Source organism: Cyanistes caeruleus, chromosome 3 (assembly GCF_971803275.1).
Source record: "Cyanistes caeruleus chromosome 3, bCyaCae1.hap1.1, whole genome shotgun sequence".
Taxonomy (NCBI): domain Eukaryota; kingdom Metazoa; phylum Chordata; class Aves; order Passeriformes; family Paridae; genus Cyanistes; species Cyanistes caeruleus.
Window position 1 is genome coordinate 12,094,555 of NC_141703.1, and position 14,064 is coordinate 12,108,618.

Here is a 14,064-nt window from a genome sequence, read left to right on the forward strand (position 1 = left end):
GCATCAGGGTAATGCAGCAATCCCGAAAGTGCCCATTTCAGTCACCCGCCACCAAGTTTAGCAATGCCGGGCTTTTGCCTGGATAAAATGACCTTACCCACAGGAGTCTCCCGAAATATTCCTCCGGTGCGATCGGTCAGCGAGGCGAGTGCCGGTCACCACACTGCGCACTCGGCCGGAGAAGCCCCGTGTTTACTCCTGGGGCTCAGCTGGCCGCGAGTGCCGCGGACGCGGCGCCCATCCATCCAGCGCTGCCAGCTCCGCCGCGGGCGCAGGTAATTCCATACAGACTTCGGCGCCCCCCACCCCCCCCGAGTCGCCCCTTCCTTCCTAGTTCAGAAAGTGCCCGCGTCGCCGGCGGGAGGTACCATCCAGGTGCGGCGAGGGGGGCGGCGGGAGGGGGGCGGCCGGCCCGGGGGCCCCCGCGCTGCCCGCGGGCAGCTCCGCGCCCAGCGCGCCGCCGCCGCGGGCCGATCCCGGCTGCCCGCACAAGTATCCGGCGAGCGACGGTCCGGAGGGGATCCTTTCCTGGTGCTGGGCGAATGTGGGGACAACGCTCCGGGGGGGGCCGGGGGAGGGTGCCTGACGGGTCCTAGCACCCGCACCGCAGCGTCAAAAAAAAAAAAAAAAAAAAAAAAAAAAAAAATCTAAAAAAAAATTAAAAAAAAAAAAAAAGGAGGGGGAAGATTTGGGGGAAAATTCTCCAAATGGAAGAAGGAAAAAAAAAATAAAATAAATCAGTTGTCCGCTTGCCCCGAACGATACTAATCCCCGGTGAAAATGACAAGTGATCAGCAAAGAAGAGGAGGTCTTGATTGATAACCACAATCCACCCAAAATATCCTCGGGAGCAGAGGAAGAGAGGGAGGGAGAGAGGCGAGAGAAACTGCAGTGCATGAACGATCCCTGTGTTCCTACGAGACGGGCTCGCTCGCTCGCTCGCTCGGCTGAACGCGCCCTCCGCCGGGCCGGCAGGAAGGGGCCGGCACTGCCACCCGATGGACACCGCCGCACTCGCGCCGCCCGCCGCGGGGAGCCGCCGGGGAGGGCCCTTCCGAGGGATCCTGGAGAAACTCCTGGCTAGCGGGGCCTCCCTCCCTCCCTCCGCCCCGGCGCCGCCCGCCTCCCCGCGCCGCCTCGGGCCGCAGCGCCGGGCCCGCTCCGCTCCGCGCCTGCCGGGACAGCGCCGGCCGCGCAACGCCAGCGGCGGTCAGCCTGCTTCCCTTCACCTCTTGTGCCTCATTTTATTCTTCTCCCTCCGCTTCCCCTCCGGTTTCCCAAGCGAAGTGTTTTAGGAGAGATGATACATTATCTATTCTTGGATTTTTATAAGGCAAACTGTGGGCCTCGCTGTTGCCATGGGATCTTCTTTGTGCGAACTCTCTGAACTGTGTGGGAACAGTTTTATTTCCTTCCCTTCAGATTTTTGTCTTTATTTTTTTTTTTCCCCTTCTCTTCTGTAGCTCTTTTGAAGATATGTATCAAAATGTAACTGCATTATTGCCAATTAAGATTAACAGCAGCTGCAAGGTGCATCTAATTAGAAATGTTAATTACTTCATGAAACAAATAGTCATTTGCAGATGTTTATTATACTAAACAAATATTCTATAAAACAAAACTCAAATTCTGACACTCCCCTCAATACATTTGTTCCCATTCCTGCGCAAAGGTGCAGGGGAGTAGGCACCCCCTCTTCCATTGCATTTACCCTGCAGGCGCTCACACACAGGGAAAAGATAAGAGCTGCCCGTGCATAGGTAAAGCGCTGGATCAGAGGCATTTTGAACTCTTACCACCCATTGTATGGGGTGAGAATGGGGAGGAGCAGGAAACAGCTGAGCAGTGTGAGATAAATGCGTACAGTTACGTATCTGTTTATATCTTTGTAAATAACGCTCTCCAAAACCAGAACAAAGAGACTAGGCAACATTCACTTACCTCTTAATCCATCCTGGCTTCTTGTTCCTTCAGAGAGGAATCCAAACTGCTACAGTTATTAAACTCCCAATATCTTTCAAGAGAAGGGAGAAAAGAAAAAGCAGCCTGTGGGAGAATGTGATTTTATTATGGAATATGATAAAAGATTATCGATAGGCAGATAATGTGCCATGCAGAGTCAGTGGGTTGCAGGAGGGGTGGGAGCTGTTGCAGAATTTGTGGAACTTGCTCACAGCCCACCCCACCTCGCCTTATAACAGAATGGTGTTCTTTATGTCAGATAAAAAAATAGATGAAATTAGAAATGAGTGCAGCAACCAGTAGTCAAAATCCAATGTTAAAACAAAATAATTAATGTGACTGGTTAAACCAGGCATTCAGATACTACTGTGATGAATGATCCATATGCGTGGGCAGGTAAAAGAGACATGAAAAACTTTATGGGATTCTCTTTGTGGATCAGTATAGGGCATTTTATGTTAGCTAAATGACTCATACCATATACTTTAGAGAGCAGGTTTGGGTGCTTGATTTAGAAGCCCAGGCATCCTAGCTGTTTGACAGAGTGAGAGGGAAAGACAGAGGGGTTCCCAACTTTGATTCTCACCATTATCCTTTGGGAGAGCTGCTTTCTCACCATGGAGATGTGACAGCAGACTCCCAGCACAGGCACCTCCATTATGGGAATTCCAAGAGTCTTCCTTGTGCCTTGAAAGAGCGACAGATGCTTGAGGCTACTCATAATCAACAAAGGGCAGAGAGTAGGTAAGAGGTGCTTGGGGCCACCCCTAACCATTTGCCTTCAATTCCTGATGCTTTACAGATTTCTCTTCCACTCATAGCCAAATCATTTAATGTCTCCGTCCTTTTGTTCCTTCTCTGTATAATGGGAGTTAACACTGTTCTTATTCATAAGGGTGCAGTGAAGACAAAAAGGCATTAATGTTTGTTAGGTGTTCTTACACAGTGGTCATGGGAGCTATGTAAGTTCCCAGAGAGGCTGATTAAGTGTCTGGCAGAAGAAACGGAAAATGAAAAAGGGTGGAAGCCAAAAGCTGTGAACAAAATACAATGGAATTGCTAAAATGGCTGAAACCAGACTAATAACACAGAAAAGCTGTAGACCATTCACACATGCAGAATACAAACCACCTGTGTTCTTGAGTTAAATTTATCCCAGGATTAAAGAAACTAGATTTGGTTCATTTCTCAGTTACTGAATTGCTATGAATAGCAATGCAGTTGTATGGACACATGCATAAGAGATTTTAAATTTATTTTTTTTCTCAGCCACATACCTAATCTCTAATTGGCTTCATCCTCCCCTTAACAAGTATGGTTTTTACAATATAGAAGGAGATATCCTTTGTCCTCATCATGACTTGTGTTTTCAAGATATTTCACCAAAGAGAAAAGCATAATCTTGTCTGTTTTGTAAACATTGTTTTAATTCCATGGCACTCAGTGAATGCTGAAATGTTTAATATGAATGAGTAGTGTGTCTTGCACCTGAACCATGTGTGTGATCTTGATGCCTTGTGTCCTTTGAGAAAAGGAAGAAGCACAAACCACATCCTCATGTATACCTCAGTGTGTGTCTTTAAAAGGATCATCACATTTAATGTGTATTAAGGAAAGTGAAACCGTGCAGTTAACATAAGCTTCCTTTTCTAAAAGTAATACATATCTAAAATGAAAAGGCTGACAGAGTTTGTGGGACTGAAGAATGCTCTTGGTTAGTAAATCCAATCTGCTTGAATGGATGCTGCCCAAGAGCTGATACCATCGCTTAGCTGCCAGGGGTTCTGCAAAACTTCATGGCCTCATGCTCACCCTGCCAGCAAATCTGTCCAGAGGGCCCAAAGACTGACAGGTGCTGATTTCTTGCTACCTGCCTGTGGATTTTCACTAGTAAATATTGTTTCCATCTGTGTATTTATTTTCCACTTTTTAGCAAATGCAGTGGGAGATACAGGGTAGCACAAAACACCAGCACTTGTACATTCTCTTGCTGAGTGTGCATATACAATAGAAAATTTTGACATGATATGAATCTGACAGCATGGAAAACAAGCATAGATTTTTAGATTTAAAACATAATGAAATCAGAATTTCCAAAATACACCTCCATTCCCCCACTAAAAACACCAAACAGGACCCCTGCTCATGTAAAAATCTACGTCTGAATCCTTTGATCCTGTAAATGACATTCTCAATCTAATTACTAAGCAGTTTCAGTAAAGATAAAAGGTCAGAATTTTGTCTAGCTTTTTTCTTTTCTTTTCCCCTTTTCCAAACACAATTGCACTGATCTTATTAGAAACTGGTTCCCTTTTTGTCCACTTCTGGCAGACTGAGCAGCCTTGAATGCTTCAGAGAGAACAAAGTAAAACCTGAAATATGCTATGTGATTAACTTCCTAGTTCTTGAGTTCTTGTGTATATTTAAAATTTTGTACACTTTGCATTATATATAATTACATTTTATTTGTTGAGTGCTTTATATATTATACCATACATATTACATCCTTTTCATAAGTCTAGGCAAGAGTGTTCAAGGAAGAAGATATTTTAAAAAGAATTATCCCTACTTCTGTGTCATGTGAAAATTTTGAAAGCAATTTCCTTTACAGAGGAGCCTGACTCTAATGAGTATATACTAGTCAGGGAATAATACTTGTCTCATAATGAAGAGATTTAATCATAAAAATTCTTGTTTATGGTTTTAATTGAAACTATGTTTTTCTTTTCCTGAACCATCGTTGGGTTTGCATGGCCAGATTTTGGTAGCACAGGAAAGAGCTACAGGAGTGGCTTTTGTGAGAAGCTGCTGGAAGCTTTCTCTGTGTCCAGAAGAGCCAATGCCAGCCAGCTCCAGGACAGACCCACTGCTGGCCAAGGCTGGACCCATCAGGAATGGTGGGAACAGCTCAGTGACAACATATTTGAGAAGAAGAAAAAAAAAAAATAAAATTACTATACAGTTGTAATCACAGCCAGAGAAGAGGAGTGTGAGAACATGTGAGAGGAACAGCTCTGCAGACACCAAGGTCAGTGGAGGGGAGCAACAGAGAGCCTTTGGTGTGTGGGTGGCATCCAGACAGCGTCAGCCCACCACAACCACATACACCTTTCCCTAAGTGTGAGTGTGCTGTGCTCGCTGCTGAGCTGTGTTGTCCCAAAAGCTGTGGTTGTACCGTGCTTTTCTTGTTGGTACCATTTTTGTGTGACTCACTTGGCAGCTTTGTTCTGGGCGTGTCAGACAGCTCAGGCTATCTGGTACCCAGCTCTGCCGGGGCCTCGCTGCTGAGACAAACTCAGTGTCAGGTACTCATCAGGTGTAGGTGGCCTGAGCAAAGCATTACAGATCCTGTATATGAAAAGTGGTGTTGTGTAACACCAAAATATCTTGTTAACACTTTAACACATGCATTTCATTGTTTTATAATGATTAAAGGAAACAGAATTTACATATATATGTATATAAATATAAATATTATATTTGATTATCAATAATTCCTTCATCTTATTGCTTTAACCTAATATAGCAAAGGATAATGTCAAGGGAATTCAATGTTCATCTCTTACCCATTTTTAATATTGTAGAATAAATGGTTACTTGCTGTTCCCCTAGTCTCTCATTAGAGTATCTCAAATGAAGATAATACCCATCCATAAGCTGCTTAGAACATATACCTCGTCTATTTAATTAAACACTACTTTATCACAAGATGAGAAAAATAAAACAACAGGGTGCATTTATGCATTTAAAAAATTCTGTATATTTCAGTTCAGAATTGCTTTATTTTTTTTTTCCCCAAGGAACTAGCAGAAAGGAGCAATAAGAGATTATTTTCCTTTGTGGGTCTGTTTAAAGTATTCAGTTATATAAATCTCATCCAATTCCTATAAAGTCCATGGAAAGACTCCTATTGCTTCAGTAGGTGTTACAGCAGTCTTGCACTACTGTTGTCTAACCAAAGATCATAAATCAGAGATTTTAAATACAAGCATTATTTGGAAAAAAGTTTCATAAGAATGAGTGACCCAAGTTATCAGAGTAATCCTTTAGCCAGTGATGTGTCCCAGCAGCAGCCAGGGCTGGATGGCTGCAGGTGAAAAAGGCAGGGCTGGTGACAACCAAAAGCAATTCTCATGTAATGCCCCTCCCAGCTTCTGACAGCCACCAGCACAGGGATTTTCTCTTTTCATCATGAGAAAATGCTAGTCACGAATGTGAAAAGTGTCAGAAACTAAGAGACAAATTGATCTGAAAAAACCCCAAACAACCCAACACCCAGACACTAAAGAAAAAAACAAGACCACATGCAAAACTTTGTTGAGTCATCCAGCTGCTTTGTGAAAAACTTTTAGTCTTTCTATAATTTTTTTTTTTTTTTTTTCATTCTAAAAATTGCCTGAAGGTGGAAAATGTGCCAGAAGAGCAGCTCCCATGGGCTGCTTCTCCCTGCCCAGCACACTGCCCAGTACCTCCTTCCCCTCTCCAGCCACTGGACCCTTCTGTTGCTGAAAGCTTTTCTCAGCAGTAAAGGGATATTTCCACAGCCTCCTGCCTGCCTGTGGGCAGCCCATGGCTGGCAGTGCCAGGGCCAAGTGTCAGGGATCCCCCCAGCAGCCCCGTCTGATCCATCCATGGGGATATTATACACAATTTAATAAATACCTATGCCCTCCCAGAGTTCTGTCAGCACCCGCCCTCTGAGGCGTGGAATCGATCCTGATTGCATGAACGAGGTGTATGTGGTCATCATGTCACTAACGGGTGCATAATGTACATTTTGTTCCTTTGACTGCAGAGTCATCTGTTGAAGCATTCACCCCCTCACCACTGAAATTACTTCTGCAGCCTTGGTGCAGGCTGACCAACCAAAATGTGGAGCCATGGAGGCCAGGGGAGCGGTGGGACTGCCAGGAGCAGTAAGGTGCTCACTCAGATGCAGCTCCATATGAGCAAGTTCCCAAAGAACTACGGCTACATTCATCCTGATGTACATTGAGTACCAAACTTTCATGTATCAAAAAGCATGGCTGACAAAAACAAAATCAAATCCAGAAATTGCCTCTGTAGATGTAAACCAGTTTGACAGGAACAGACTAAAATTTAACTGGTTTAATGTTCCTGAGTAAAAATATCCTTTGGAAAGTTATGAAGCAGAATAAGAGATTGCTAAAATCAAAGGTGTGTGAATTATCTACCTCACAGAGCTTGTGAATCAATTACATATAAAGCTATATATGTCAAAATTAATTAACCTAAGAAACGTTTATTATTCAGTGTTGTTGATTTTCTGCCTCCCCATCGTACATACACACGTGCACATAGCAAGGAACTTGATTTTGTGCTTACCAATGCATCAATTTAGCAGCTGCAAAGGTTGGTCCCAGTTATATAAGTGATTAGAGTCATCTGCAGTCAATATGTTTTGTAGCTTAGCTTTGCTATTTGTCTGCCATGGGGAGATCTAGACCTCTACATATAGACCTACATATGTGGGAATAACTTACTGAGGGCAGGCAGGGACAACACATGCAGTGGAAAGGGAAAAGTGAAATAACATCTTTATTACATGTATGACAGGTCTTCATTGCAAAACCTGGGTGAGAAGAATGTACCAATGCAGGTGTACTATGGATCTCCTGTCTAAGGTGGGGACAATGACTGTAAAGGAGATTAGAAAGATTATGAAGGCAAATTAAAAAAAAATTAAAGATGATAGTTAAAGAAAATCTCAGTCTGGGTGTTATGGTGGAGCATGGTGATTAAAGTTTAGGACATAATAAACAGTTCTCTTTGGAACAACTAAGTGAAGAACTCACAAGAAGAGAAGCAGCTCTTTACTTTTTAATAGTGCACAAGTCCCAGTTCAAGAGCCAATTATTTAAGTGCCACTGTAAAATAATCAGTGTGAAGAATGCAAAGTCCTGAAGCAAATCTTGCCAGATCCCTCCAAATAGATATTAAAACAATCTCACTTTCTCTTACTGAAATATTGTTTTACTGTAAAGAGGGGCAGTATGTAAATATAATGGCAGTTAGTTAAAATGAGCTTTAAAAAAATACATTCCAAATGGTAAAATATTAGTCTGTGCAAAGGATGCCCTTCAAAGACATCATGTTACAGGATTGGTGAACAAACCCATCAGATCCTTAAAAAAGGGATCCTGACAAATAGTAAAGGGTCTTTTAGAGATTTAAAAAAAACCTTCTTTCCAACATGAAAATCACAGCCAAATAATTGGAAATTATATATAGTAAATTAAATGTAAAGCTATAGCAACTCAGCCCTGACAAAAATCTTGAGAATCAACCCACTAACAGCATATAACATAGAGAAAAAATATTTTAAAACTCATTAGAAGATGAAATTTGCCATCATTGGTAACAGCAGATGATTCAGTAGGATGAGAATTAGCAGGAAAAAAACCCAGTCAATAGAGCAGTAAAAAGTTGAAAAATAGTCAATTTATAGATATTGTTCTAGTACATATGAGATGTTTTAGCATCTAAGGGTGTTGAAATGATTATCGCTACCATAGTTTAAAGTATTTTTGGTTTCACAAAAATCTTGTAGTACTCACAAAGGAAACTACCAATTTCACTATCAAAGTTTCTAAAAAATGTCAGATTAATATTAAACAATTTCCAACAATCAGTCAAAACATCAAGAATGATTGGGACAAGAAATTAAAACAAAACTGAAAAGAAACATCATACCACAGCAAAAATCCATAGTGAATATTTTTCTGGAATATGACATGTGATTAGGTCACCCTGTCTCAAAAAATAGTCTTAATTGGTTGTTCGTATTAAACAAAGTAACTAGCAAGGGAATAGTCAAATAGAACATGTTTGCTCAGAGAAATGGAAGATGACTGAACAGAGCAGGTATATTTGGTTTGCAAGAGATGATTAAAAAAAAAAAAGTGCGATTTGTGAAGTTACAGTATAAGGACCAATGTTTTCAGTACACAAGAATGAGGAGGCAGCCAGTGAAATTATGCTATGACAGATGCATTACAAATAAGCAAATTGTATAATTCATTCATTGCCTCAGGACATGTTGAAGGCCGAAGTATAAATCAGTTATGAAAGATTAAGTACGTTCTTGTTGGGGAGGCCTCTCTTTTGTATTAAACAATAATCTGATACATCTTCCCAGCCAGAAATGCCTCAACTGTGTGCCACCAAGGCAGAAGGGCACACCTGACAAAGACAGACTGCTTCACTTGTTCCTTTCACCCTTTGCCTAGGTTTCTTTTTCTAGTCATTGGTAGAGATGACACATTGGAACAGCAGGGTCTTTGCACTGAATCTTCATGGATTTTTTTTTTTTCTTTTTTTTTTTCTTTTATGGTATATTGAACTTGAAAGTTTTGCATTATTGAAAGAGTTAATGCATCTTATGTACAGTTAATGCAACAAGAATCTGGAAACAAATGACAAGGAATGCCACTTGCCTGAGTTACATTACAGAAATTTAATTTTCCATTGGTGTTTCCTTCTACATAAAAAGGGAGTAAGAAACTGCTACCAGCTAAGAATTCCTGAATTTATTCAATGCTCATGTTACAGGTATAAGTAAGCAGATTTTATAAATGCAATAGGAAGAAAGATGAGAGATCCTGAAAAAGCAGGAAATTCAGGCTCAGTTTCACTTCTGCACTGTTAATAAAGATATTGAACCATATTAATTATACCACTCCTATCAAAATGGCACAAACTCCCTCACTTCTACATAGTTTTTTGTTTGTTTGTGTTTTTAATCAATTTATTCATGGCCTACAACCATGTAAGCATACTAGTGGAGCTTCTAGTATTTTAGGAAGGTTAAAAGTCTGTTCATAGGACAGATTCCTAACATCCCCTCAGATCTGGAGTGACTAAAAAATGTGTTTGTGGGTGATGGCAGCATGGCAGATCCTTTTATTAGTGGCAGCAAAGGGGTTAAAGGAAACAGGCTTTATTATGACTGTGGGGCATTCTGTTTCTCTCTGAATCTTTCTTCAAGTCTATACAGAAACAAGAGAGCCCTGGTAAGAGAGTATTGTACCCTCCTGAAATGCTATGTAGCAACAGGAAAACTTTACAGCACAAACAAACTTGAGGCCTCACACAGCTCAGTAAGCGTGCCAGCTTTTCCTGATGTGGACCTGTAAACAATTCTGTCAAATTTCTGCTATCCATAATGTGAAATTCAAATTTCCCACGTCCAGCATTTTCATCTTCTGGCTTTATTTTTTACATTAAATATTCTCTTGAAATAAACAGCAAAAATAAATGCTACAGCATTAGCATGATTGTTACAGAAGGTCTGTGAGAGTACAGGAAGCAAGCTGCAGACAGTGAAAAAGGAAGGATCTGCAATTTACTAAGATGTAAAAGAACACTCCTGTATAACTTTGCTCAAGGGACGTGGAAAAAAATGTAACTTCCATTTCAAAGTGTAGTTTTGCCTTGCTTGATCTTAAAATGCCATTTTTTTTTTTTTTCAAAGGCCAGGATTCTTCTAACAGAACAAGAAGCTGTTCCTTGTGAGATCAACAGTGACGGTGTAGCATTTTGTGAAAGAGGAGAGACAACTGTCTAAGCAAAGGAGAAAGTTTTATTTCCAGCAATGAAGAGAGATGAATAAGAAAAAAGAATGAAGGCAGAGGATAGTGGCGAGGTCTGAAATGAAGGCAATGTGATCTGAATGTTGATGAAGAGGCATTGACAAGATGAAAGATCTCTCTCTGTCGCGCTCTCGCTCTCTCATTTCCAGTGTGTAAAATCTGTCCTGTTGACACACTCCTGCGCTCTTTTTATATCACAAAACTGGAACAAACAGGATTCACAATCAATGGTGGTGACACAGCCCTTGTGAAATATAGTTGCTAAGGGAAGGGCTCAGCACCTGCCACCCATTCTCCCCCACTTTTTAAGACCCTCCAGTCCATGTAACTGGACTTTATCAAGGTTTGAGGATGCTTCTCTGAGTAATTTAGGCTGATTACAAATACAGGAGGTCCATGAGGTACTCACAATTCACACCCACTCGCCAAGTGGACACATTATGTTTGAAAATACAAGTTTGCCAAACTTTAAAAATAAAAAAAACCAAAAACAACAACACTTTTAATAGTAGATACATTGAGGTCGGCTTAAGTTCTTGCTTCAACACATGCTTCGGGGAAAGTGTCACTTTCCAGCCATCAAGCCTTTGGTTTTGGTGGCAGTTCCTTTCAAAGAATCAAGGTCTTCAAATCTGCTTTCAAAGAATAAGCTGTTGCTGAGAGCTCAGAAGAGTGTGTATTCTCCCAGAAAATACTTTTTTACAGTGTAGAACAGCCTATAGTGGCAGGTATTGTATATGCACCTACGTGTGTTGTTGTATTGTGAAGGATACTATATACAGACAACAAAATTGTGCCTTGAGATTAAAAAAAATAATTTGTAAATTTTATGTTGTATCTGAGGTAGTACTGGCTTTATTGTCCTTCTGTATAATGACTTTTTAAAACCAGTGTATAAGAAGCTTTTTAGTTTTTTCCTCTCTATAGTACAGCTGTTGGAAAATTGTGATTTTGCTGGGATCAGTGACCAATGTCCTTTTTCAAATCCTTCACTCTTTAGTAAAAGGCCTGTTCACTTTTGTGGCTAATTTGCCTAAGAAGAGTAAAATTAAATTATACATTTATCTGAATTATATATAGGAGTCATGAGGTTTAGTTAGTTAATACTTACGTAGCTCCTCATAAAGGTAAAGTACATTTTATTATTGTTGAATATTTAACAGCAAGTAGTATGCAGAACAGTTTCATTAGAATTTTTTAAAGGCACTTCTGGAAGGCTTCCCTGAAATTCAGTAGGTCTTGAATCCACTTTGATTTACTGAGATGCTTGAATCAAAGCAGGTTTGTTACCTTGATGTATATCTGTGTGTATACTGTTATTTCACCACTAAAAAAACCAGGTTGTTTAAATTTCTCCATGCACAGTTACAGAAAATAAATATGACTGCAGAGGATGCAAAATTGCTAGGACATCTCAAACAAAATTGTTAGCTGGTAGGCAGTTATCTGGAGCATCAGACTTGTGGGTACTATAAAATGGCTGTAATCTTGCTTCCTGCTTTGCTGTGTTACAGCCTCAGAAATCCAGATTTGCTGCTGGTAGCGACCATGTGGCACGATGGATTTGTGGAAATGCATCGAATCTGGACTCCTCATCTTTTGAGGAATAAAATTCAAAATTAAGTATTCCACTGAGAAGCACAAATTTGTTCTACAAGAAATGATAACTGCCCAACCTCACATTCACCTGCTTCCATACAATGATCAGCGTGTCACGGTACTGTCGCTGCTATCACATCTTAATCTGGTCATGTCCAGGCTGAGCTGAAGGCAAAAATTGCTAAAGAAGCTGATCATGTTAATTCAATATTAATCTATGAGGAAATTCCAGTCTTTGTTGCCAACCATGTTATGAAGACGGGGAAAATACAGACAAAAAACCAAGAAAAATTGTAAATCATTTTGTTTGAAAATTCACATTTTCAGTTCTGAAGAGAATACTTGACAGGTAGAAGGACAAATTCAAATATTAGTGTTCAAAAGAATGTCTTTGAATTACTTGCTATTATGTTTTCTGCATCAAGTTATTTTATGGAAAATTAAAATTCCTACCAGGCTGAAAACACTAGCAATTCCCCATTAAAAAAAAAAAAATAGTGCATAAATCATATATGGAAAAATGTACATCTCTTATAACTGCATGTATTATAAGGGTTTGGTACTACAAGCTTTTAATAAGCAATGTATTTTCTCAGGAGACAAGGACTTGGAATTCCCAGGTCAATGAACACTCTGTAAATTTCCAATAATTTTACTATCTCTGGTCACAGCTTTTACACTATATCATACACATTTTCACACTGTGTAGTAGGGGCATCTTCTTGCTGATACAGACAGATAAAACAGTGAATGATTTAAAGTTAATTGAAGGATTATAGATCGAGACAGTTTTTTTCAGGTAATTTGTTTCCTCTCTCCTGTTTAATTTCCCTGCAGTTCTTCCCCACTATGGCCTATCTCTCACATATTTATTTTGTGTGACTTGACATTAAATAAAAAAAAAACAACTGAAATAAATGAGCATTATGTAACTGTCAGTTTATTCTAGATCTGTGGCTTATGTCTGACTGCATATTTATGAATTTTTAAAATGGAAATACTTTTACTAAAATCCCCAGAAAAAGATTGGAAAAAAAAAAAGCCAAAAACCTCCTGAAAACCAAACATAAAATCAAACCAAAGTTCAACTCCTATACAAATCAAAAGAGTAAAAGTAAAACATTCTTAAGCTAGTCTTTTGTTTTAAATAGAGGTCTGACTATTGTTAATGACTGTGAAAATATTAATCTTTGTCAGAGGATCACAAATTGAATACTTATATTGAATTTCAAAGATTTGTCTGAATCAATACCCAGGCAACTTTGAAACATATTGTAACAAATTAAAGCAAATTTTCTGCCACTGCAATTTGTGATGCTGACTCTGGTAATTAGGGCAGATCTAATCTTCCATAACTTTAGGCTCTCATCATCATCATCATCAGAGTGTCATCATCATCCTGAGCTCCAGACTACGTTTACAGGCATGGGGGAGAAACAGAAGCTGTTTTAGAATGATTCAGCTCATTCTAGTGTAGACATCTTAAGTGAATCTCACCTTTGAAGGGTCTATTTCACCCTCTCATCCAGGTAGGAAAGTGGATTAAAAGCTTGGAAATAGAAGGTATATGACAGCCTGCCTAAGTCTGCGTGAGGTTATTCCTGTCATTAATATGTAAAGAGGATATAAAATAATAAGCAGAAGCAAATTTCTAAATTTAGAAAGTGCAACATTGCATTAAAAAAAAAAAAAAAAAGAGTGATTTTTCAATGGTTACAATAGTGTTTGCAAGTAAAACTTTAGTAACATTTATGCAGATTATTAAAAAAAAATGTACCCTATCTTTGTGGCCGTGAATGCAATACAAGGATTCCAAGGGGCTGCTAAAGAATCCTGCTCTTTTGCAGAAATAACTTTTTACATACCTACAATATAGAAAAACATACTTTTT

General features: G+C 39.8%; 1 protein-coding gene and 1 long non-coding RNA gene across 2 annotated transcripts in view; one reads left to right on the forward strand and one right to left on the reverse strand.

Annotated features, from left to right (window-relative positions):
- IL1RAPL1 (interleukin 1 receptor accessory protein like 1) overlaps positions 1 to 348 on the reverse strand; it is a 660,827-nt gene extending 660,479 nt beyond the window's left edge. Inside the window, exon 1 of the mRNA XM_023918520.2 lies at positions 98 to 348. The gene's annotated coding sequence lies outside the window, so the exon portion shown is untranslated. The remainder of the gene's footprint in view (positions 1 to 97) is intronic.
- Positions 188 to 13,091, forward strand: LOC147653954 (uncharacterized). The gene is made up of 2 exons (XR_015284111.1): positions 188 to 275; positions 10,457 to 13,091. It is a non-coding gene; the product is annotated as an uncharacterized LOC147653954 (long non-coding RNA).
- Positions 13,092 to 14,064: the final 973 nt, after the last annotated feature.